At 43.3% G+C, this 23285-nt stretch overlaps 1 protein-coding gene across 4 annotated transcripts in view; it reads right to left on the bottom strand.

Moving 5' to 3' along the window:
• The window catches only part of PDE1C (phosphodiesterase 1C), a 1636609-nt gene that overhangs the window by 1344794 nt on the left and 268530 nt on the right, over positions 1–23285 (bottom strand). The window lies entirely within an intron of this gene.

Genomic DNA, 23285 nt, shown 5'->3' with positions numbered 1-23285 from the left:
AACGACTACTGTGTGGCTTTCACAATTAAATATGCTATATTACAATGCCTATCTCATTGTTTGAAAAGCTCTGCAGAAATGAGGGCCAATTCATTTGTAAAACCGGGTACCCTGACATTGTTGAACACATTTTGTCAATACCAAAAGGTCTTACTATGGCAATGCTTTGAGGATGATGCTACTGACTTTGTTAACGCCGAGAACCTTTAAAATGTGCCATTCTTGGCAAAGGTAATAGCAGCAAATAGACGTTAACAAAATAGAAAACAATGTAGTGTATACTTTAAAAATGGCCACCGTATTGCAAGATGCAACATGTATGGTGTTGTTTTGGTGCATCACGCAAGACTGGGGCCATCTTGCTGTGCACAAACACTGCTGCCCTGCCCGGCTGGTGCACCTGCAGCAGCAGAGGAGTTTGTCCACTTGCACTGATGTTGTCGCATGTAAATCTCAGCAGGAATGCTGCGCCACTAATCTGGCTGCGCTGCTTCTGCAGCCTGGCATTCTCTCCAGAACAGTTTCATGACTCCTATACACAGGAGTTCACCCAATGCTGCGGACACTGCCATGTTCACCGTACCTCTCAGCCCTCACCTGACCCTCACCAGCCATGCGCCCTTGTGGATCACACCAAGCATCTGCAGCAGCCAGCCTGGCCACAACTCATGAGAAACGTTTGGTGGGTTGCTGTTGGACTTGAACATCTCTGTAGGATTGCCTTCACACCTCCAATTTTTCTGAATTCGTTTTTTTTGTCTTAGGATTCTGGACACTTTCCCACTGCGAACCAGAGCTAAAGGGTCAGTGCTTCTACACTAAAACAGGGTAAAATTTACTTACACCTGATTGATTTATTGGGTATACTATATACCCAGGGCATGTAAATTAAATGCTATTAGCAGGACTGCAGCACTTCCTGTGTCACCCACTTAAGCAGCCTTTAAAATATGCCACAGGCCTGCCATTAGAGCCTGCCAGAAGTTTTAAACTGCCAGTTCAACTTGGCAATACAACTCCTTTGCCAAGCATAAAACTCCCTTTCTAATACAGACAAGTCTCCCCTAAGGTAGGCCACAAACTGCTTTAAGGGCAGGGTGCATTGTAATTAAAACGTTGGACATGTACTTTTAAGTTTTAAATGCCATGGCAGTGAGGAATTTGTTTGTTTTTCACTACTGCAAGGGTCCCACGTCTGGTCATACCCTTGGCCACTTAGGGCAAACATAGCAAACACAATAAGAGGATGGACGGAGTGCTGAAACCTTTCAAACTCTCACCCCCAATAAAGAGATCTGGGTTAAATCCATCATGATACCCTGAAACTGGTCCATATCGATTTTGGAGCACATCGTGCTCCAAATATGCAAAACTCTACAATCTCAAATTGATATTTGTAAACTTTTTTTCTAAAAGCAGATTCATTGTGTGAAGGAATGAAGATTATCTGCTGATTTGCTTTCATCAGATGACGTTCTCCACTTTGAGGTGAAGAGAAGAATCACTCTTTCATTAGCCCAGAGGAGAGAAAAGCAAGGGGCTTATTTGGGGTTTGGTGGGTTGTAGTCTGTGCCACTAGGTGAGCAGAGGGATGTACTCCACTTCCGTGGTGAAGTCAAGGGGTTACAAATCTCCACCGTCAAGAATCAGAATCTTCCAAAACATTGTTGAGATTCTTGAGAAGAATACTGGATGTAATGGGTCGTTACCCAAAACCTGGGACTGGTTGAACCCATGTGGAAAGACTGCTGCTGCTTGGAAATCTACCTGTTGTTTACCAAGAGGGAAGCAAGTAATCACACCCTTGAACCCAATAATGCTAAGTGTCTTTTGTTCCTCAAAATCAGACTAGCCTCAGACTACACCACAATGAATCAGTGTGGAAACGTTTTCGAATTAGGTATTACAAGCACAATTATACCACAAACTGTGTACAAGAAATCCGAGCCCAAAAATACTGTGAGACAGAAGATATAGAAATTTAACCATCAGGTCCTGCTACTACTCCAATAAGACATTTCTAATGATCTCAAATCACACCTCCACAGCAAAATGCTTGGCAAATCTACTGAATTACACCCATGAGGTATGTGAAAGCTCTGGGTCTTAATCTCTTCTGAACTATACATGTTTACCTCATTGCATGTCTCTTCATTGACTATCTTGTGTAGTAATTGCATCAGTTTGACAGCCCTCCTCTGAACTGTCTTTAGACAGCATAAAATGTGCCCCTCAAACCTAGACAATACTCCAACTGCAATGGTCTTCAAACTTTTAAATGGCGTGCCAGCTTAATTAAAAAAAAAATCATCTGACTCCCCAGATTGGCATGCATATTTTCTCATAATTACTCAATAAAATTGGCAGTTCTGAATATATTTAACAAGTCAACTATTGGAGTTATGTTCTGTTATCCCTTTAAAAATGCAATCAAATGAATAAATGCCAACATTCTATTGGCTGGCAGCCAGGTCTCCCTAAAGGTAGCTACAGTGGGATGATCTATTAGAAATAGGAGGGAGGGACTTTGAGGGTTATTTAGAGCCCTCCTCTCCCCTAATTTTGACCTGCTCCCAGCCCAGACATGGCTGAGAAAAGACATTACTAAAGGCCTACTACAGAGTGGCTCACTGCCACTCTGTTTTCTTTCACTAAAGCACAGCACTGTTTTCATTTGTGTAGTGTCCTCCCCAACCTGGGTATCCACCAATGACTACACCACACACACAGCCTAGTATTAAACATCTTTATTCTTCTGCAGGTAACTGCGAACGTAATATTCTAAAACAAACTTTAATTCTGTTCCGCTCAGACACCAAAGTCACAGCTCTATAGAGTCCATTAGGAGCCAAAAGGGTTCTGTCATAAAACTCACAATAAACTGCATCTCCCCTTCTGTTAGATAACAAATAGAATTTTTTCGCAAACCACTATATAAATATGTATGTAAAATTACATCTCTTGAAAAAACAACCTTCTTGGCGCTTTGAATATTCAACCTGATCTGGTTACTGGAAGCTGTCATCTTCAGTGTCAGAAATGTTTGAAGACGGTGAAAAGATGAAAGCAGTCAATGAGTTTTCAGGTACAGTCTTTCCATCACCATCTCCATCAGAAGACTGATGAAACAAATGCAGAAAGTGAGAAGAGTCTCTGGTAACAGACTTTCCCGGACACTGGGCAGTCACCATATGTCCTTTGGTGGACACTACATGGAAAGGTTCAGCATCATGTGAAGCATCAGGTTTCTTCCTTTGCCTTTGTTGGGCAATCCCTGATCTCCTCTCTCAAACTCAAAGCTCTTTGCATTTTGCCTCTTGTCTGTATAGGCTTTCATTTTCTGCTTGTTAACCAAGTCCTTTTTATGAGTTATGTTATCATTTCCTTCTCTTGAGTTGGTCCACTGAGATAACTTTGGGGCATATTATCAAGGAACGGCATTAAAATTATCGCCGCTTTAGCGGCTGAAAACTGCCGCTAAAGCGGCGATAATGGGCTTGATAATATGCCGCAGAGAATTCCCATAGAAGCCCATGTTCTAGTGTCAACATGGGCTTCTATTGGAATTCTCTGCGGCATATTATCAAGCCCATTATCAGCGATTTTGCGGCACTTTTCTGCCGCTAAAGCGGCGATCATTTTAACGCCGTGCTTGATAATATGACCCCTTGTTGTTATTGCTCTCCTTAACATCAAATTCGCAGGACCTTCGCCTTTGGCTGAGTGAGGTGTTGAACGATAGTCTCGTAGGGTGGGATTCAATACGGTTTTTAAACTGAGCCTCTCAAGAGTTGCATGCTCTACTGCTTTCTTTAGCATACTCGTAAAACGCTCAAGAAGTCAGTTAGCCTGTGATCATAAAGTTGTACTCTTCTGATGCTTTATGTTCAGATGTTCCAGGAAATCCTTGAATTCTCGACTGTTAAAAGAATGACCATTATCAGACTTCAAAATGGCTGGAACGCCCCATGTCACAAAGATGTCCTCTAGTCTCTCAATGACTCACTCATGAGTTGTGTATGAGAGATCTTTTATTGATGGAAAACATGAGTACTCATCCTCAAGTACCATCAGATGATGTCCATTATCAAGTGGACCAAAGAAATCAATGGCTCTTTTCTCCCATGCAAGCTTAGCCAGTTTTGAATTGTTAAGAGTACGCTGAGTACTATTTGTAGAAAGGCAGTTGCATAGAAGACAAACCTTGAGTTCCTTTTCGACCCTCTCATCTAAATATGGAAACCACACTCAGTCTCGGAGAGCTGTTTTGGTGGCAACGATGTCCTTCGTGAGCCACAATTATTTTCTGTTGCAGACTCTCCATAATTAAGATTCTCGACCCTCACAATATAATTCCTTCCTGAGTTATGGTCAGTTTATATTTAACGTTTTTTATTTTTGAAATTCATCATCACTGGTGAGAGGTCAAATGTGTCAGTTCTATGACTGACGTGTAATTATAACTTTCGACTTCAGCATGTTACTATCATGGCTCATGGCAGTGGTGATCTGGGCTAATGATATAGCAGCTGGCATATTTGATTTCACAATGAAATTAATGTAGGTTTCAGATGTCTTGGATGGAGTACCCTGACCTTGTATAACCACTGTAGAAAAGTAGTCAGCAGAGTCTTGATCCTTCCCAGGACGATGCACAATGGTATCATTGTTGTCCCCATCGTTTAATGCGAGGCGGCATCTTGGCTTTCGGGTTGCCAAAGATAGTCAGTAGAGCTTGATGATCAGTTACCAGGATAAAAGGCTTTCCATACAGGAATACATGGAAATGTTCTCAAGCATTACCACGGCTAAACTTTCTTTCTCAGGTTGTGAGTAAGCACGTTCTGTCAGGGACAAACTTCTACTGGCATATGCCCCGATAGCCTTCGAGCCTTTGGGTCTCTGCTGTGCTGTGCAAGGATAGCACCTAACCGGACTGGGCTTAAATCAACAACAATCTCTGTATGAACCTTCGGATTGAAGTTGGTCCTTTCAGCAGTAGTTTTCAATGGCTTGTTTGATTTTCTTGAAACTTTCCTCACATTCATGTGACCACTTCAATTAACCATTTTTCTTCGTTAACTCTCGTAATGGACCACTTATAGTATCAAATTCTCATGTGTATCTTGAAGAGTAACAGGCCATATCATGAAATTCACTTATCATAGAAACATCTTGTGGGGGATCAGCAATTGACAGGGCTTGTAGTTTTGCAGGATCATGTGTCATATCTCCATCTGAAAAAGATATGGCTAAAGAACTTTAACTTTGTCTTAGTGGAACTCACACTTGTCTGTATTCAAAGTCAAACTTGCACCAACAAGTAAACGACATACTTGTGTGAGTGCTTTATCATGCTCCTTCTGTGTAGCTCCGAAAATCAATATGTCATCGCTACAATTGGATGCATTCACAAGAGGCTGAATGACACGGTGAATGACATCTTGGAAATGTTCTGAAGCCTATGACACACCAAAACTGGGTCTCTTGTATCAAAACAGACAAATGTGTAGAAAAGGTTGTAATATACCTGCAATCTTCTTCGAGTTCTAACTGATGATGACCTTAGTTTAAATCAAGGAGCGAGAAGACCTTTGCACCATCGCTTTGGTATTATGTCTGCAATGTGTGGACCTGGATGTCATTCTCATCCAATCTCCTTGTTTGCTTGATGAATGTCAATGTATATGCGTACAGCTCCTTCGCTGTCCTTTTTAGACACTCCAGTAGGGGAGAAACCTATGGCATCTGACCAATTGAATTCTCAATAATGTCATTCTTAAGTAACAATTCAAGTTCCTTTTTAACAGCATCTTGTAAATGGAAAGCATTTTGCCTTTGACTCTGAGGGGAAACATAGTTTACAATGATGTTTTAATAATGAATGCATTTACAACAAAGGTGTTGCAACGAAAATGCCTTAACCAAAAATGTTTTACAAAGAAATGTTTTACCACGAGTATGCCTTTCCCACTTATGCCTTTACGATGAATTTCATTGCAAAAGCATGAATGGTAAAGGCATACTCTAGGTGAATGTGTCTGTGTGTGAGTAGCTATGTGGATGAGTGTGTGGCTGTAGGAGTGGCTGTATGGGTGAGTGAGTTTTTATATGAGTGGCTGTATGAGTGAGTGAATGGTTGTGTGAGTTGATGTAAGAGTGAGTGGGTTTGTGAGTAGCTCTATGGAAGAGTGAGTGGTTGTGTGAGTACTTATAACTGTGAATGGGTATGGGAGTGGTTGTATGGGTATTTGAGCGGGTGTATGCGAAGTTGTATAGGAGTGAGAGTGGTTCTGTAAATGATGTGGATGATGTCATCAATGATGTCAGTTGACATCAGTGATGTCATTTGAGATGTCATCAGTGATGTCATTTGAGATGTCATCAGTAATGTCACTGACCATGTCATGAGTGATGTAATATGTGAGGTCATAAGCAGTGCATTGTGGGGGCGTAAGTATAGATAGGTCATATAAGTATAACTGATTAATTTCTCTGGCTTTGTACGAGTGACGTGTGAGCCTAACTATAACATCTGGGTAACCTATGGCGTTTTAAGTGGAAAAAAATAAATATATATATACGTATATATATATATATATATATATATATATATATACACACACATATATATATATATCAGATCAACCAGCTCCACCAGCCTCGAAACTCGTGCTGACGCTTCAAGAAGTTGGTACACGAACCAGTTTAAGGTGCAATTCTCTTTATTTGCCCAGAGCGACGGCCATAACGTTTCGGCTCTCCTAGAGCCTTGATCACATGACAGCGTTGTGCTCACAGAGCCACAAATTTAAAGTGCTAGTGCTGTGTACGTGCAACATCACATGGGGTGGTCACATGGGTTGGACTCATCATAGACATAGAAGGCAAGTAAAATACAAAGCAAATATAAGTACAAACTTGACCACTTAGTCAAATCATTAGAAAAAACAGGAGATATGTAAACAATGCACATAAAACCATAATAAAATGTAATGTAAATTTGCAGGTAATAGCAGCGTAAATGCCTGAGCTCAAGAAATATGTAAACAATGCACATAAAACCATGATAAAATGTAAAATTACAGGGAATAACGGCGTAAATGCCTGAGCTCATTGAGGCAAAAACATGAACAGAAATTTAATCAAAACTTCACCAGTAAAGATGATAGAACAGCCTGCCGCTCACATTCTATTCAAATTATTAGGTAAAATCGTCATAATAAATATGAATTCTAATGATAAAAACAAGTATGAAAATAATTCCCCCATGGAAGAAGTAAAAATAAAAATAAAAAAAGTGCAATACTAAAGTGCAGTGTGAAAGTGTCTAAAGGGTTAGAATACCAATAGGTAAATAAATTTAAAAGGACAAAATTATGTCCAATATGTCAGAGAAAGATACGGTAACAGTTATCAATGAACCAAATGTGTGCCGTATAATGTTAGCGAGCAGAGTGGTGGTTTCACTGAGGTAGGAACAACATAGGATAAATCAATGAGATCGTGTTAAAATGGGGAGGTATAGATGAAGAAGGTTTATCCCCACTTAGGGTATGGATACTATCTCAAACAAGTGTTGAATGGAATATATAAGTGTTGAATGGAATATATAAAAATACAGATGTGCAAATACGCAAAATATCACTAATACAGTACTAATTGTCATAATAAATAGTAAAATACTAAATAAATAATTGTAAGATAAAACAATTAAATAATTTAAGACAAATGACTAAAAGAAGCTAAGATCTGCCCAATGGACATCTGTATTAAATTCCATAAAAACATACATAAAATACACAAGATAATATCACTAAGAATGAATAAAACCTAAATCATCATCATTAAGTAGATAGCACTGTTAATACTTGGCAACTAAGCTGAATGTCAAGGTACTCCATAATACAGGTCATATTAGCCTAAACATGTGTGCAGATCCTCAGTTATATTTAATCCCGAAGGTGTCTTGGTGTTGAGTTGTAGTATATAGCGTGTTTCGAGTCTACGTAGTTTGGTCTCACGATCACCACCCCTTCTGCTAGGTTCAATGGAATCAATAACAAAGTAGCTCAACCCCTTGATGTCACTATTGTGGAATTCCTTGAAATGTCTAGCAACGGGGTAGGTGTTATCTTGGTTAGAGATAGCTCGTAAATGTTGTAAGACACGCTTATGAACTGCCAGTTTGGTACTGCCTATATAACAGAGGTTACACGGGCAGGTAAGAACATAGATTGCATATTCCGTTTTGCATGTTAGTACCTTGTTAATCTTATGTTGTTTATTACTGAAAGGATCTGTGTAGACTTTGGTATTGGTGCCATGGACACAAGCTTTACAGGTTTTACACCTGTAAAATCCACTGTTAAGTTGTAACCAAGATGTTTTGCTGATAGTCTCAGGGTTAGTGTTCACCAATGCTTCTCTCATGGTGGGTGCCCTACTATAAGTAACAAGGGCCCTTTGTGGGAGCAGTGGGCCAATGATTGGATCACTCCGTATAGTGGGCCAATTTCTATTGATGATTTTGCGAATTTCAGTTTGTTGCTTGCTAAATCCCATGATAAATCTGAAAGAATCAGCAGAACCAATACCCTTTCTCTCTTGACTGATCAGAGCCGAGGTAGTACTAATGGCATTGCTAGTGGTTTTAAGCAGATCATCACGGTCAAGCGTATTAGATCTCACAATGGCACTGTCAATTACACTTATGGAGTATCCTCTTTCCCTGAATCTCTGCTTACTCAACATTTGTGCTGCCTCTAGCTCCTTTTTATTGCTGCATATACGTTTTAAACGCAGCATCTCCCCATAAGGTATACTTCTAATGAGGTGGGGTGGGTGAGAACTAGATGCGTGCAGGGTCGAGTTACCAGCAGTCAACTTGCGGAATAACCTAGTTTCGAGTTTGCCTGCCTGTATGTATACTTCAGTGTCAAGAAATGTGACACTGATTTGGCTACAAGTTGCCGTGAAGTGGAGATTCAGATTGTTGACATTTAAAATCTTAATAAAATCATGTGCCTCCTCCAAGGAACCATTCCATATAACAAAGAGGTCATCTATAAAACGCAGCCAAACAACTACTTTCTCATTGAGATATACAGCATGTTCCCTGTGCAGAAACATTTCCTCCCAGTATCCCATGTGGAGGCAGGCATAGCTAGGGGAAAAATTAGCCCCCATAGCTACGCCCCTAAGTTGACGATAAAGTAGGCTGTTGAACATAAAGTTGTTATTAAGCAAACAAAATTCAAGCATCTCAATTAACATTTCATTGTGACTTTCAAAAGAAGCTGGTTTGCGTGATAGAAAGTATTTGATGGCATGTATGCCATCGCTATGACTGATGCTCGTGTATAGTGACGTCACATCCAGTGCCAGCATTAAATAATCATCTTTCCATTCAATATTGTTAATCTTACGCAAAAAGTCACCTGTGTCTTGCACAAACGAATCCAACGATTTTACAAAATCCTGTAAGAAGAAATCAATGTATTGCGATGTTTTTTCATACATGCCATTCCGGGCTGAGATGATAGGTCTGCCCGGAGGTTTGCTTGAATCCTTGTGTACTTTAGGGATAAAATACAAGGTAGGAATGACAGGATTGTCATTTCTCAAAAAATCGTATTCCTTTTCAGATAAAAGTTTGTGTCTCTTCCAACAGGCCAACTTATTCTTAAAGTCATTGCTAGATTTATGGATTTCAGCTGCAGTTGTGCGGATGTAACAGTCTCTGTCATTAAGCTGATTAAAGGCTTCTTGATCATAATGTTCCTTTGTTAGTAAGACAATATTGCCTCCTTTGTCACTTTGACGGACCACAATCGTCTTATCGCCTTTAAGTTTAGAGATTAGTTGATGGTATGCCTGTGTTTGTCGATTATATTGGCGTCGTTTGTTACGTGTTTCCATATGCAGTGTCTTCATCCCTGCAATTACATTTTCATTGAATACATCTATAGCATCCCGTGGCAAGATAGGGTTGAATGTTGACTTGGGTCTGAACGGGGTAATGGGTCCCTGTGGATATTGGCCTGTCTGATGGTTGGCCTCATTACTCCCGCCAGCTCCCTCCGTGTCCCAAAGATTTTGGATGGCATCCTGAAGAGATACATCCTGTGTGTTATCGTGGATGTTGTGCCGGTTATTATGAAGAGCAAAGGATTTTTTCAGCTTCAGCTTGCGTACTGCTTTGTACAAGTCAAGGCGAGTGGCTGCATAATCAAAGTCATTCTCAGGTGCATATGACAGGCCCAAGGAGAGGATTTTTTTATCATCATTAGAAAGTTCCAGAGGTGTCAAGTTGATGATTGTATTTATATCTTCAAGGATTACTGGTTCTTCGCCCAGTAACTTCTTCCTCTTCTCCTGTTTGGATTTGCTGCTCCTCTTCCTCGCCCTCTGCCTCTGCCTTGATTTGTAATTTGCTCGTTTGTGTCGTAGTCTGTAGCTGCTGGTCTCGGGCGTAGTGTCTGCCTTCTCTCCACGCATAAAAAATTAATTTCTTCAGCGGGAGTGGGCTTGGAGATCGAGCCTGCTGCCAGATTGCCCCGCAGTTCTGATTCAGAGTCGCTGCCTCCCATGGAGCTAAGGTCTGACTGTGAGATGTCATTGGTGTAGACAACTTTGCTTGTGCCCCTGTTGGGAGGAGTTGCCTTCGCCTTACATATATATATATATATACACATTTATAAAAAAGGGTTTACACTCACCTGTAATACTCATGGTAAAAACGTTGTGGTAAAGACTTTCAGTGTAAAGACGCTGTAGTGGTTCCAGCATCGTTGTAAAGACTTTAGTGCTAATTGCCCTTGTTATTCCATCATACATCCTCTCTGAGCAACATGACAAACATCCTCATTAATATGCAACTTTACTTTCTTAGTCTTAGGCTTTCTTGAACCATGAAAAAACAAAGGGCTTTGACTTACTATTTTGAGGTGAGCATTTATGTTGTAATTCACAGAAATCAGTCCCGTATCAGCAGCGGTACTGCAATTGAACAGACAGGCACTTGATGCTGTACCTGGAAGCACATGGATGCTTACACCTTCGTTTTCTTGTGTTTCATTGTTGCAACAAATGAACCATGACTTTTTATGGGTGTCGATGCAGCCCTAGTGTACACTATGGTTTTTGATGGCGAAGTTAGGGCAATGGAGCTAATTCATTGTATTTCTCTTCAGGCATTATATTTCTCGATGTATGCCATGTCGATGATGAAAGGTATAGAGCAACCATTTATTTTCAATGTACCTTTCAGACAATGATTGTATGACTTTGGTGCTTTGGGATGTCAACTTTTTTTTGACTGACATTTTTCCTCACATGCAGCCAGTCCGACATGCGCATGTTTCTCGGAGGTAAACACAGACATGCACAACCATCTTTCTCATTTCCACTTTATATTGATGCGGAAGAACTGTTTGACGATGATTTAGATAAGGATCGACCTCATTCAGTGTCGATTAGCCTCAATTGATGTTGCCGCTTGGCATTGTGGGTGTAAGTCGAACGTGGCTTCTGGAATGTTCTGGCCGCCATTAAGTCTTTGCATCGTGACATACGGACTTTTTCCTCCGCTTTACAAACGGTCCCAAAATGGTTCTCTTTCCCACAGACTTTACATATTTGTCCAATGGCGGGACATTTACCTTTGATAACGATCAACTTCATTCAATGTCGATTTGCCTCAATTAACGTTGCTGCTTGGCCTTGTGGGTGTACATCAAACATTGCTTCTGGAATGTTCTCCCTGCCATTTTCTCTTTGCGCGGTGACACACTTACTTTTTCCTTCGCTTTACAAACTGTTTCAAACTGATTATTTTTTCCACAGACTTTACATATTTGCCCAATGGCTGGACATTTACCTTTGTCTGGAAATTAAAATCTACATCTAACATATACCTTCTTTTTACATGTAGACATGACTTTGTGTCCTTCAGTCTTTTGCTTTGTCTTACTTTTTATACCTGTTAGAAATGGGGGTCTCTAGTTGGCAAGAGTTTGCACCTTTGTCCTTTGTCCAAGTAGGGACCATTCCTACTAGTCAGGGTAAGGGGGATACACTTCTAAAATAATCCCTGCTCACCCCTTGGTAGCTTGGCACGAGCAAAAAGGATTATCCTAGAGGCAGAGTGTTAACCATTGTGAACACATACAATAATATAGTGAAAACACTACATCAGTTAAGAAAAATAATTAGTCTTTATCTAAACCATACAAGACCAAAACAACAAAAATCTACAATACAGTACTAAAAATAGGATTCTTAAAAGGTAGAAACAGTTATGTTCCAAGAAAATGTGGGATGCAATACTTTTACACAAAGTACCTTGGATGCGTCGAAAAAGGCAAGCAAAAAGGGTTGCAGATTAGGTGATGCTTTGGTTTCTTACACTAAGGGAAGGTGATGCGTCGGTTCCTTGCTCTGGGGAGGTGATGCGTCACTTCCTTCCTCCTGCGCAGGAGAGGTGATGCGTTGGTTCCTTACCGGAGAGCAGGTGATGTGTTTCTTACTGCGTATGGAGATGATGTGTCAGTTTCTTACTGAGTCCCCAAACATTGCGGCAGACTTGTCACTTCGATGCGATGATTGACGATCCGGTACAATGTGATGCGTGAAGACCCGGGATGCGCTACGATGATTTCAACCACGTTCCCTCGATGCGTCGGTTCTTCTCAAACAGGGCCTGCTTCATAATCGGTGCAGTGATCTCGGACGTCGGAGATCGGTGCACAGGATTAATCGCAGAGCAGACAGATTCTTAGGTGTTGGCGAGGCAGCGGAAAGTTTTTCTCGCACTGCTGCGATGCGTTGGGAACAGGCGGTATGTTGATTTTCACAGTTCTTGCAGTTTCCAGTCCCAAAACAACCTCCAGAGGTCCAGAACACTGGCAGGCACCTCTCAGCAGGTCAAAACTCCCAGCAAAGGAGGTCAACGGGGAATAGGGGTGAAGTCTTTGAGTCCTTTTGAGTTCAGAACAGGAGGCAAGCTCTATTTCAAGCCCTTGGAGATCTTCCTCAAGCATGGGACACAGCAAAGTCCTTCAGCTTTCCTTGGCAGAAAGTAGCCACTGTAGGCCAACCCCAGACAGCAAACAGCACGGGGGCAGTATTCCTCCTCAGTTTTTCCAGCTCATCTCCTTGATAAAGGTTCCTCTTGATTCCCAGAAGGGATCTGTGAAGTCTTTTATATCCCTGATACTTCCAACAGGAGGCAAGCTCTACTTCAAGCCATTGGGGAAAACTCTAACAGCAGGATGATGAAAGCACAGTCCATTCCTTTCCCTGCCCAAGACAGACGCAACCACTGCAGGCCAACCCCAACAGCACACAGCACAGGGGCAGTACTCCTCCTCCAGCTTTCCCAGTTCTTCTTCCTGGCAGGTTCCTTAGTTCAGCAGTAATCTAAATTTCAGGGGTCTGGGACCCACTTTTTATAGCACAAATTCCCTTGTTCTCTGATGGCAGAGAAGCTCTTTGCCCAGTCAAAACCAGTTCTGTCCTCTCTGGTGCAGCTGCCCGACAGGAGGTGGAGACAGCATTGTATAAGACAGACAGGGTCCATTCAGGTGCAAGGCAAATCTCCTTCCACTACTCTGAATGCAGCCCAGGTCTATTCAGCCCAGCCCTCATTCATTCAGGAAAGGCAAGACACCCATCAACCCGCCCCCCCCGTGGCCGTCTGAGAGAATGCACATTCCCAGCTCCCATCAGTCCAAAGCCAGACACTCAATACACAAACCAGCAGAGGCACACAGGATGGCTAAGCAAGAAAATACCCACTTTTTAAAAGTGGTATTTTCAAACACACAATATAAAAATCATCTTTACTAAAAGATGCATTTTATATTCTGAGTTCATGCGTACTAAACTCATTCTGTCTTTCTTGTCCCAACGGGAAATTATATTTATAAATAAACTCCCATTCTATCCTATTGGACAGATGGCCTTTCAATAGTGAAAAACGAAATTGGCAGTATTTCACTATCAGGACATGCCACAGACATCATGGCATGTCCTACCTTTCCCATACACTGCATCCTTGAGCACACCATAGTGGTGACTCACATGTACGAAAAGTAAAGGTTAGGGCCTGGCAAGCGGTGCACTTGCAATGTCGATATGGCAGTACCAAACCGTGCACAGACACTGCACTGGCAGGTCTGAGATGCCTTTACAGGGCTACTTCTGTGGGTGGCACAATCAGTGCTGCAGGCCCACTAGTAGCATTTGATTTATAGGCCCTGGTACTCTCAGTGCACTTTACTAGGGACTTAACAGTAAATCAAATATGCCAAGCATGGAATCACCAATCCATAAGCACAATTTACAGGGAGAGCATATGCACTTTAGCACTGAATAGCAGTGGTAAATTGCCCAGAGTCATAAAACCAACTAAAACAGGACAGACACAGAAGGCTAAAAAGCAAAAGGTCTGGGGACCAACCAGGTCTAACACAACCCCCTTCCATCCTAAAGCCAGGGTAGATTAATCAATCCCTTGGTAGACTTCCATGCTTGAGGCGATAGAACCTAGATCTGGCCCACAAAAGCGAGGGCACGTTCTGGTTCTACACCTTTCTGAACCCAGTTGGATCCCTTTGTCCATAATCTCAGGGTCCACTAAGATAACCCATGGGGAACCCTTCTCCTCACCTGTGGACATCATCTGTGCAGCACCTAACCTTAGCTTACTCACAGGTGTGTCCCACCAGGCAGACAGTACCCACATGGCCAACACAGTGGTGTGGCCCAGTCCACACCTGGGATGTGACTCCTGTCCCCCTCCCAGGGGCAACTCAGTCCACCAGGACAGCAAGCCAGAGGGGTCACTGAGAGTTGTCAGAGATTAAACCCAGGCCTTATGCCTCTCAGGGCTCTCGAACCCCTGTGGTGTCAGAGAGCAGTAGCCACAGGTGCCTGGCACGCTTTGTCCACTCTCCCTGCTGTAAGGTCAGGGATGACATCCTGACACTGACCCACCAGCCCAAGGTCTGTACCCTGAGACTGGACAGGGAACAAGAGGAGGCTCTCCCACACCCGATCCTCCTCCTTTGGGCTCTGTACCCTCCCACCTGGAGCAGTTCCCCCTTCCAGAATTGTCAGGGCACCTGTGGCAGGTGTCCTGCACAATTCGCCCACTAGTTCAGGGGTTCTATCCTGCAACTAGGATCCCAGCTTATGGTCTGTACCCTTAGGCTGGGCAGGGGTCAGGGGGGAGGCTGCCCTCTCCCTACCCTCCCGACTGGGGCCCTACACACTCCCACCTGGAGTGGTACCCCGAGAAGTCAAACCTATAGGGGCACTGTTAGCAGTCACCCCTTCCTCCAGGTCAGGGGACACACCCTGGACCTGGCCCTCCAACCCAGGGTATGTACCCCTAAGCTGGACCTGTGCCTGGCAACCCAGGACTTCTGGAGGAGTACACCAACCACCCCCAACCCCCAAGGGGAACACACTCCTCTGGAGTTGTACAAGAGTCTGCCTGGCACAGGTCTCCAGCCTCCTGTCTACCTGACAGACCATGAAGACCCCCTCAGGCCAGAAGTGGCCTCACCAGGGTCAGTCCTGGGGTGCTCTGACCTCAGAGCTGGCAACCCCTGACTCACTGATCCTTCCACTGGGGACTGTGATCCACCCTCATCCCTCACCCCTCTCTCTGCACTCATGCCCTCTCCCAACTTGAGAGGTGCTGCCAGACATCAGAGCTGGTGGAATGCAGGTTACAGCCATCTCCCCCAGCTCAACAGACACCTTTGGATCCCCCTCAGGGGACGACCTCTCAGTACAGACCAGGCCCCTGATGTTCCCTCATGAAACCAACCAGGCCTTGAGACAGGGTTTCGGGCACCTCGGGAAATACCCCCTGCCATTCCTTCTCCTCTGAGACAGGACATGGTACCCTACACCCCTCCCATTACTCTGGGACCTATCTGGGCCACCACAGCCTTCCCCTACCTCACTTGGTTGGAGAAAACCTGATCTACCTGTAAGCCACATCTTCTAGGATCATCCCTAGATGCTTCTTCAGACCCTCTGGAATCCACCACAAGGTCTGCCTCCAGTGTGAGCTCCCTGGGGTCAGAGAACTCACACTCCACCAGGTGTTGGCATAGCTCTGGAAAACAGGGACTTAAAATATGCTCTCCAACAACTGAATCACACAGCCCCTCACTGGTGTTAACCAAGCTACCCTTTGTCTCACCATCCAGTGCCTTGCATAAGTACCCCACATCACTCTCCTGAGACTGGCAAGACAGTGTCTGGCTGTCTCTGTCACTCAACCCACCACACTCTTCTGGGTGGTCTCCACACTCACAGACCAGGACTTCTACCATGGGGGAAACCCTCTCCCTGCACCTCTCATCTAGAGTATCCCTCCCACCACTACGAATATGATCCCCTGTGTCAATTCCCCAATGTACCTCAGGGACACTGTGCACCACTGGAGCCACCTCATAAACCTGAACACCCTGGTCTATGTTAACCCTCTCCTTCAGGTCAGGCGCCATATCTCTGGGAGTCTGTACTTCTTCCTCAGCACTAGATAACACCTTTTTGCTGACACCATCCGAGCTGGACTCCACTTCCAGCCCAGCCAAGCTCACTTCCTGAGCTACACACATTTCTTCTTCTTGGGTTAAGGCTCTCTTTGCCTCAGCCATCTCAAGCTCCTCGTCAAGCTCTCTCAGCCTCTGCTCACAAGCTAGAAGTCAGCCATCTTTTTCTGTATGTCCCTCACTTTCAGGGAAGTCCTCCACCTCAGACTACTCTGGTTGGGTTAGCCCGAAAGGGGGTAGCTCATATTGAAATGGGGCTGCCTCTAGATCCTCCCTAGACCTTCTCTTCACCCCCTTTCCTTGCAGAACACACTTAGGTCCCTCCTCGAAAAAGAGTAACATGTTCCAGAAGTCAAGTTCCATTTTGTTAATACTTCATAGGTGAAAAATCTAACCAGAGTCTCAGTATCAAAAATACTTCCAGGAGGACACCAGAAAACAGAAAAAGTAGTATGAGGTCGCGTAATGGTCGGCATTATACTAGCAGTGTACACCAATCACTGTATGTAAGGCACAAATGGAAGTCCAGATCCCACCACTGACACCAATGTTAGAAATAGGGTTCTCTAGTTGGCAAGGGTTTGCACCTTTGTTCAAGTAGGGATCCTTCTTCCTAGTCAGGGTAAGGGTGATACATTCCTAAAATAAACCCTGTTCACCCCCTTGATAGCTTGGCACGAGCAGACAGGCTTATCTCAGAGGCAGTGTGTAAAGCATTTGTGAACCCATACAGTAATACAGTGAAAACAGTACAACTGGTCACTACACCAGTTTAGAAAAATACGTAATCTTCATCTAAACCAAAACGACAAAAATCCACAATACAGTACTAAAAATATGATTCTTAAAAGGTAGAAACAGTTCTTTTCCAAGAAAATGTGGCATGCGAATCTTTTACACAAAGTACCTTGGATTTGTCGAAAAAGGCAAGCAAAAAGTGTCACAGGGAAGGTGATGCGTCATTTCCTTACACTCAGGGAAGGTGATGCGTCGGTTCCTTGTTCTGGGAGAGGTGATGCGTTCGTTCCTTACTGCTGTGCAGGGCGAGGTGATGCGTCAGTTTTTTACTGCATGGGGAGGTGATGCATCGGCTTCTTACTGCTTTCCCCAATGATGCGACAGACTTGATGCGATGCATGATGATCCGGTACGATGCGATGATTTCAGCTGCGTCCCCTCGATGCATCGGTTCTTCTCCAACAGGGCCTACATCAGATTCGGTGCGGTGATCTCGGAAGTCGGAGATCAGTGCACAGGATTCGTCACATGGCAGACACTTCAGACATGAGCAGGCGCTGAGTCAAGTCTGGAGAGAAACCCGCTAGGCAAGCCAGGTCTAACAATACCAATGACTGATTCACTATGGGCACCTCTGATGGATGTCAGCAGCATGGTCCTCAACTTTGGCAGCCAACAACACTCACTCTAGATTCAGAGTTTCTCTCATCAGTCATTGTGTGAATGAATCTGACAACTATCCATCAATAACTCTAAGATACATAGCTACTTCATCACTAAATTAATTGAACTTACAGTGTTTGATGAGTGTATCGAGTTTCTCCACAAATTCGTCAATAGCTTCACCAACGTTTTGGCATTCTTGACTGAAAATGTATCTTTCGTAAGCAATGTTTGTGAGTGGATTAAATTAAAGATTCAGCGTTTCTTCAATTTGAGGGTATGTGATTTTTGTTATCAGTTCGTAGCATTTTCTTCCTTTAACATCATCACCAACACGATTTTTGGGATTCTTGATCATCTTTTTGTTATCAGTCTGTTCAAGTGCATCAATGATATCATCAAATATCTCAATCCAAGCAGTCCATCTATCGCCAATATGTTGCTTTTTGGCTGTATTGAAAGGTGGTGGTGGTTTCAGGAAGGCAGCAGCAGGTAACTAGTTATGGAAGTGGCTGACATTAAGGGTAGAGCTCTTTTCTGCTTCATCTGGCCCTTGGAGCCTGCGTCTTTCGCTTTGTTTCCAAGGCCTTGCGATGGATTGGCCCCAGAGTCATCATGTACAATCGGTAAAACTGTGACCTCCTCCTGGTCTCCATCAGAGCCCTTCACTTTTTGGAGACCTCTGGGGTTGTTCTGAGCCATCACCTGGCAGCTTTGGTGGTTGGCCACTTGAGGTATCGGACAGCTCAGTAAGCACAACTCTTGCGCTTCTTCTTGGGTCTCCTCGCCCATTGCTGAGGTCGTAAATCTCCACAAGTGCAATGATAATATAATTCTTTCTTACTTATTCTGTCAGCCAGTGTTTCTATGTATTCTGTTACTATTTGACTACTGCAGTTTTTAGCACTTTTTCCTGTATGAATACATAACCACCTTTTGCAGTATTAATCAGTATAATGTACAACTTTATCGTGCGTGGCAGTGGGGTACCTTTATGTATGGCCTCACCAACAGGTCCTCGACAATTGACGTGTAGATTCTTTGCAAAACTTTCATTGTCTTCACCTGCTTTACAGCAGCTGAAGTGGTGATTTGACTCCACATGCATGAAGCGTCGATTCTGAACTTCGACAGCAACACACATTGCATGCATGAGCAGTTTGCTTGGACCACTGCAAACTCTCTGGGAGAGCATGGTCAATCTTCTAGTTTCTTATCCCCTATCTCATCGTCCTTCCCAGCAAGGGTAACCACCAATGACTACGCCACACACAGAGCTTAATATTACATGTCTTTACACTTCTGTGTGTAACTGTAAACTCAACTCTAAAACACGTTTTCATTGCATTCGGCTCTGACACCTACATTGCAGCTCAACAGAGTCTGATAGGAGCCAAAAGGGTTCCATCATTAAACTCACAAGACACTGCACCAAGGAGCATAATAAATGTTACTCTTGACCAGAGCCTGGAGGAGCCCACCTAACAGTATGAAGACTTCATTCCTAGTGTCACATCACCTTGCTTTATAGAGTGGTGGCAAAATATAATTTCCTCTGTTAGTTAAACAGTTCAACTTGCAGAGCAATGGTGATTGGTCATCACTATCACAAAGTGGCATTGTTTTCAAAGTGGGGTTAATACTCTTGAATCTTATCATACTGTTTTCTGCATCTTTAGTTTATTGAGTTGCTTGGTGTAAGAACCTGGGTTATTATTTGAGAGTTGGGGAGAGAATGTGGCACAAATAGTGAAAGTGGGCCATATTCATAATATGGCCCTTTATAGTAGCTGCTGTGCTCATAAGATTATGATTATATTTTAAATTCCTTTTCAATTGGCTTATACCCTCTGAAGTATATACTCTGTTGAAGATGGGTGAGTCAACTGCAGAGCAACATACCTATTCTTTCAGCCCTTCTGCAGTGTTGTTTGTGGCTGCATTAAGAAATATATGTTACATTGCTAATTCTTGAGGATCCCTACTGGTGACGCCCACCTCCGCAGTGAGTAAACAACATTACTCATCACCTTTCATGGACTGCTACTAAGTTCACAACTCAGCTCACCATCATGCACCTCAAGCAGAATTTGTTCTTATGTATATTTTGTGAAAAACGACATTAACGACTTAGAGGAAACCTAAAACTAAATCATATCAATTGAGTTTCACTGATTTAACTTCAGAGGTCTAACAGTTAAAACATCCATGCCAGACTTATGGCCTGATTTCAGTCTAGTTGTCACCCCATAATGTTGCCTTCCTTTACTGAACCCTTTTTGTTAGCCATAGGACCCTGGCACTTTACTCCTGCTAACCAGTGGCACAGTTTTTGCTTTCTCCTCTCTAAACATTTTAAAATTGGCATGCACCTAATAGGCATTTTAAGTTACCTATAAGTCCCTAGGGTATGGTGCTACATAATAATGTATATAGATTTAGACCTCAACTGAGATCAACAATCTAAAACAATAAGATAACTGCATGTCATCAATACAATTCCACATAGCATCATATTAAAAGTTTAAAATAACTTGAATTAAAAAAAATCTAGAAAGATTACAGCATATATACTCATTCATAGGAAATATTACTAAATTAATCAGTTCACCAACTCTTGTCATGCTAAATTTGAAATGGTTTAAGTAATGTTTTCATGGTCGCAGGACAAATATAAAGTGTATGTCTTAAATCTTCCGCCCCTCCCTTGAAAAGGTCACATAAGCCAACCTCCTTTATAACTAGAGCAATGTCCTTTAAAAATATTTAATGGTAACATACCCAGTCTGATCATGAGTAATACTATCCTTAAGCTGTGTTCCAGAGATAAAAATAGATACTTTTGTGGTTGATTATAGTCTACGATGTCTGGAGCTGATTTATACAATTGTACCTTCTTGCAATGGGCGATATCATAAGAATAACGTAATCTAAGAATTCCATTTTTTTTAAATATATAATTTGTGGGGAGGGGTATGGCTGCAGATATTCTATTTTACAGTCCCGTTTTTCTAAAAGAAACATAAGATTTGATGTAAAAGTATAGACCTTCCAAGATGCTACAAATATTTCTGGTACTATGTGTACCCAGGACTTTTAAATTAAATGTTGCAAGGAAGTGGGTTGTAGCAACCATTTTGCCATTCACTAAATTAGCACTGTAAAACATGTCTCCAGGCCTGTCCTTGCAGTTGTTGTGTGCAGTTTTGTTATGTTATGTTGATTTGTATAGCACACTAATCATGAGAGGATATCAAGGCACTTGGGCAAGATGTGTGGGTGTGTGGTCCCAAGGTGTTTATATGAAGCCAGGTCTTCAGCTTCTTGCAGAACTCAATAAGTGAGAAAGAGGCTCTGATGGGTTGAGGGAGGCCGTTATATGTCTTGCGTGCAATGTAGGAGAATGAGCGACCTCCAGTTTTGCTTTTTACGGATGAGGAGGTGTGTGCAAATGAGAGTGAGGCAGAGAGTAGGTGTATGGTGGGTTGGTGAAAGTGTATAGAGCTGTTTGGGTATTATGGTCCTGTGTTGTGTAGGGCTTTGTATTTGTGCATGAGAAGTTTAAATTGGCTGCGCTAGGGAATTGGGGACCAGTGAAGCTTTGGTGTGATATAGATGCGGCATGAAGGGTCGAGTATGAGTCTTGCGGCTGTGTTCTGGATGGTCTGGAGCCTGTGTAGGAGTTGTTTGGAGATTCTGTTGTAGAGAGTGTTGCCTTAGTTCAGCCTGCTGGTGATAAGTGCTTGTGTGACGATCCGTCTGGTGTGGCAACCATTTGAAGATCTTTCGAAGCATGCGTGGGATATGGAAGCAGGATGTGCACACTGCATTGACTTGAGCCATAATGTTGAGCTTGCCATCTAGGATGATCCTTAGATTTCTTGCATGGTCTGTGGTTGTGAGTGTTGGTCCTAGCTCCGAAGGCCAACAGGTGATATCCCATGAGGAAGTCTTGTTACCGAAGATCAGTACTTCCATCTTGTTGAAGAAGAGCTTCAGGCAATTGGTTCGCACACAGTCTGCCACCATGGCCATGTAGTTGGTGAAGTTGGTTCTTGTGGTGTTTGTCCTGTCAGTCAGGGAGAGGATGAGTTGGGTGCAATCAACGTAGGAGATGATGGTTATGTCTTATGATCGGATGATGTTGGCGAGCAGTGTATATGTTGAAAAGAGAAAAACACATATCAGTTTCTTGGTCTATGATATGAAGGGTGGCAGCCTGAACCTATGGGTTCTTCCCGTGAGGAAGAAACAGATCCATTTGAGAGCGGATCCTTGCATGCCAATCTTGTGGAGTCATCTGACGAGGTTGTTGTGGGAGAAAGTGTCGAAGGCCACGGAAAGGTCAAGCAGGATGAGGGCTGCTGTTTCCCCTTGGTCCAGGATGCTTCAAATGTTGTCGGTGGCCGCGATGAGTGCTGTGATGTTTTTAGGTTGTAGATGTGGTGGGGGTATGGGTCTCTTGAGACCATGGAGTGGATGGTAGACATGATTGCTGCTGTGTCGTTTCTGGTGAGGGTTGTCCATTCAGTCAGATGGCCGTCCTGGTTGGTGGTGGGTAGGTTAGAGATGAGTTCTCTGGAATTGGGTTGGTGTGTGAAGTTGCTGTAGATGTTTGCGCTTTTGCTACGAAATAAGTTGGATAGGTTGTCGCAGAGCTGTTGGCCGGCAGCAATGTTGTTGGCAGTGGCTGAGGGTGAGGTGAAATCCTTGACGAGGTGAGAAGATCTCCTTGCAGCTCTTGGAGCTTCCATTGATGCAGCCCACCAGTCCTTTTTTTTAATTTGCTGGTGATAGCGTCTGAGTGCAGCCTTGTAGTTAGTTCTGTCGGATGTGTCGTGGCTGGCTCTCCATTTCCTTTCTAGCTGATTACAGTGCCGTTTGGTGTCTCAGAGGTCTTCTGCCTACCAGCTGGCCTGCCTGTTTGATCTACTATGCTTGTTGGGTTTGATGGGTGAGAAGGAGTCCGCGCAGTTCTTGATCCAGTTGTTGAAATTGTTGATGTCTTTTTCAAGGTTGTCGGTGGCGCTAGGCTAATTAGTGCTGAGGGCACTGAGGCAGTCTCCTTCTGTGATTTTGTTCCAACTGCAGCTTGGAGTGCTGAACCTGGTAAGGGTGTTGACTTGAGGTGTGTTGATTTTGGGAGTGGATGATGGAGTGGTCGGGCCATGTGACCTTTGTGGTGAGTTGTATTTGATGCTGTCACTTATGGTGAAAATGGGGTCCAGTGTGTATCCTGCAGTGTGTGGTGGTTTTGCAACAAACTGCATGACTGTTGCTCAAGCTTTCGAGGAGTGATGTGGAACA

Source organism: Triturus cristatus, chromosome 5_2 (genome assembly GCF_964204655.1).
Source record: "Triturus cristatus chromosome 5_2, aTriCri1.1, whole genome shotgun sequence".
Lineage (NCBI taxonomy): Eukaryota > Metazoa > Chordata > Amphibia > Caudata > Salamandridae > Triturus > Triturus cristatus.
This window is presented reverse-complemented; position numbering and strand designations above follow the sequence as displayed.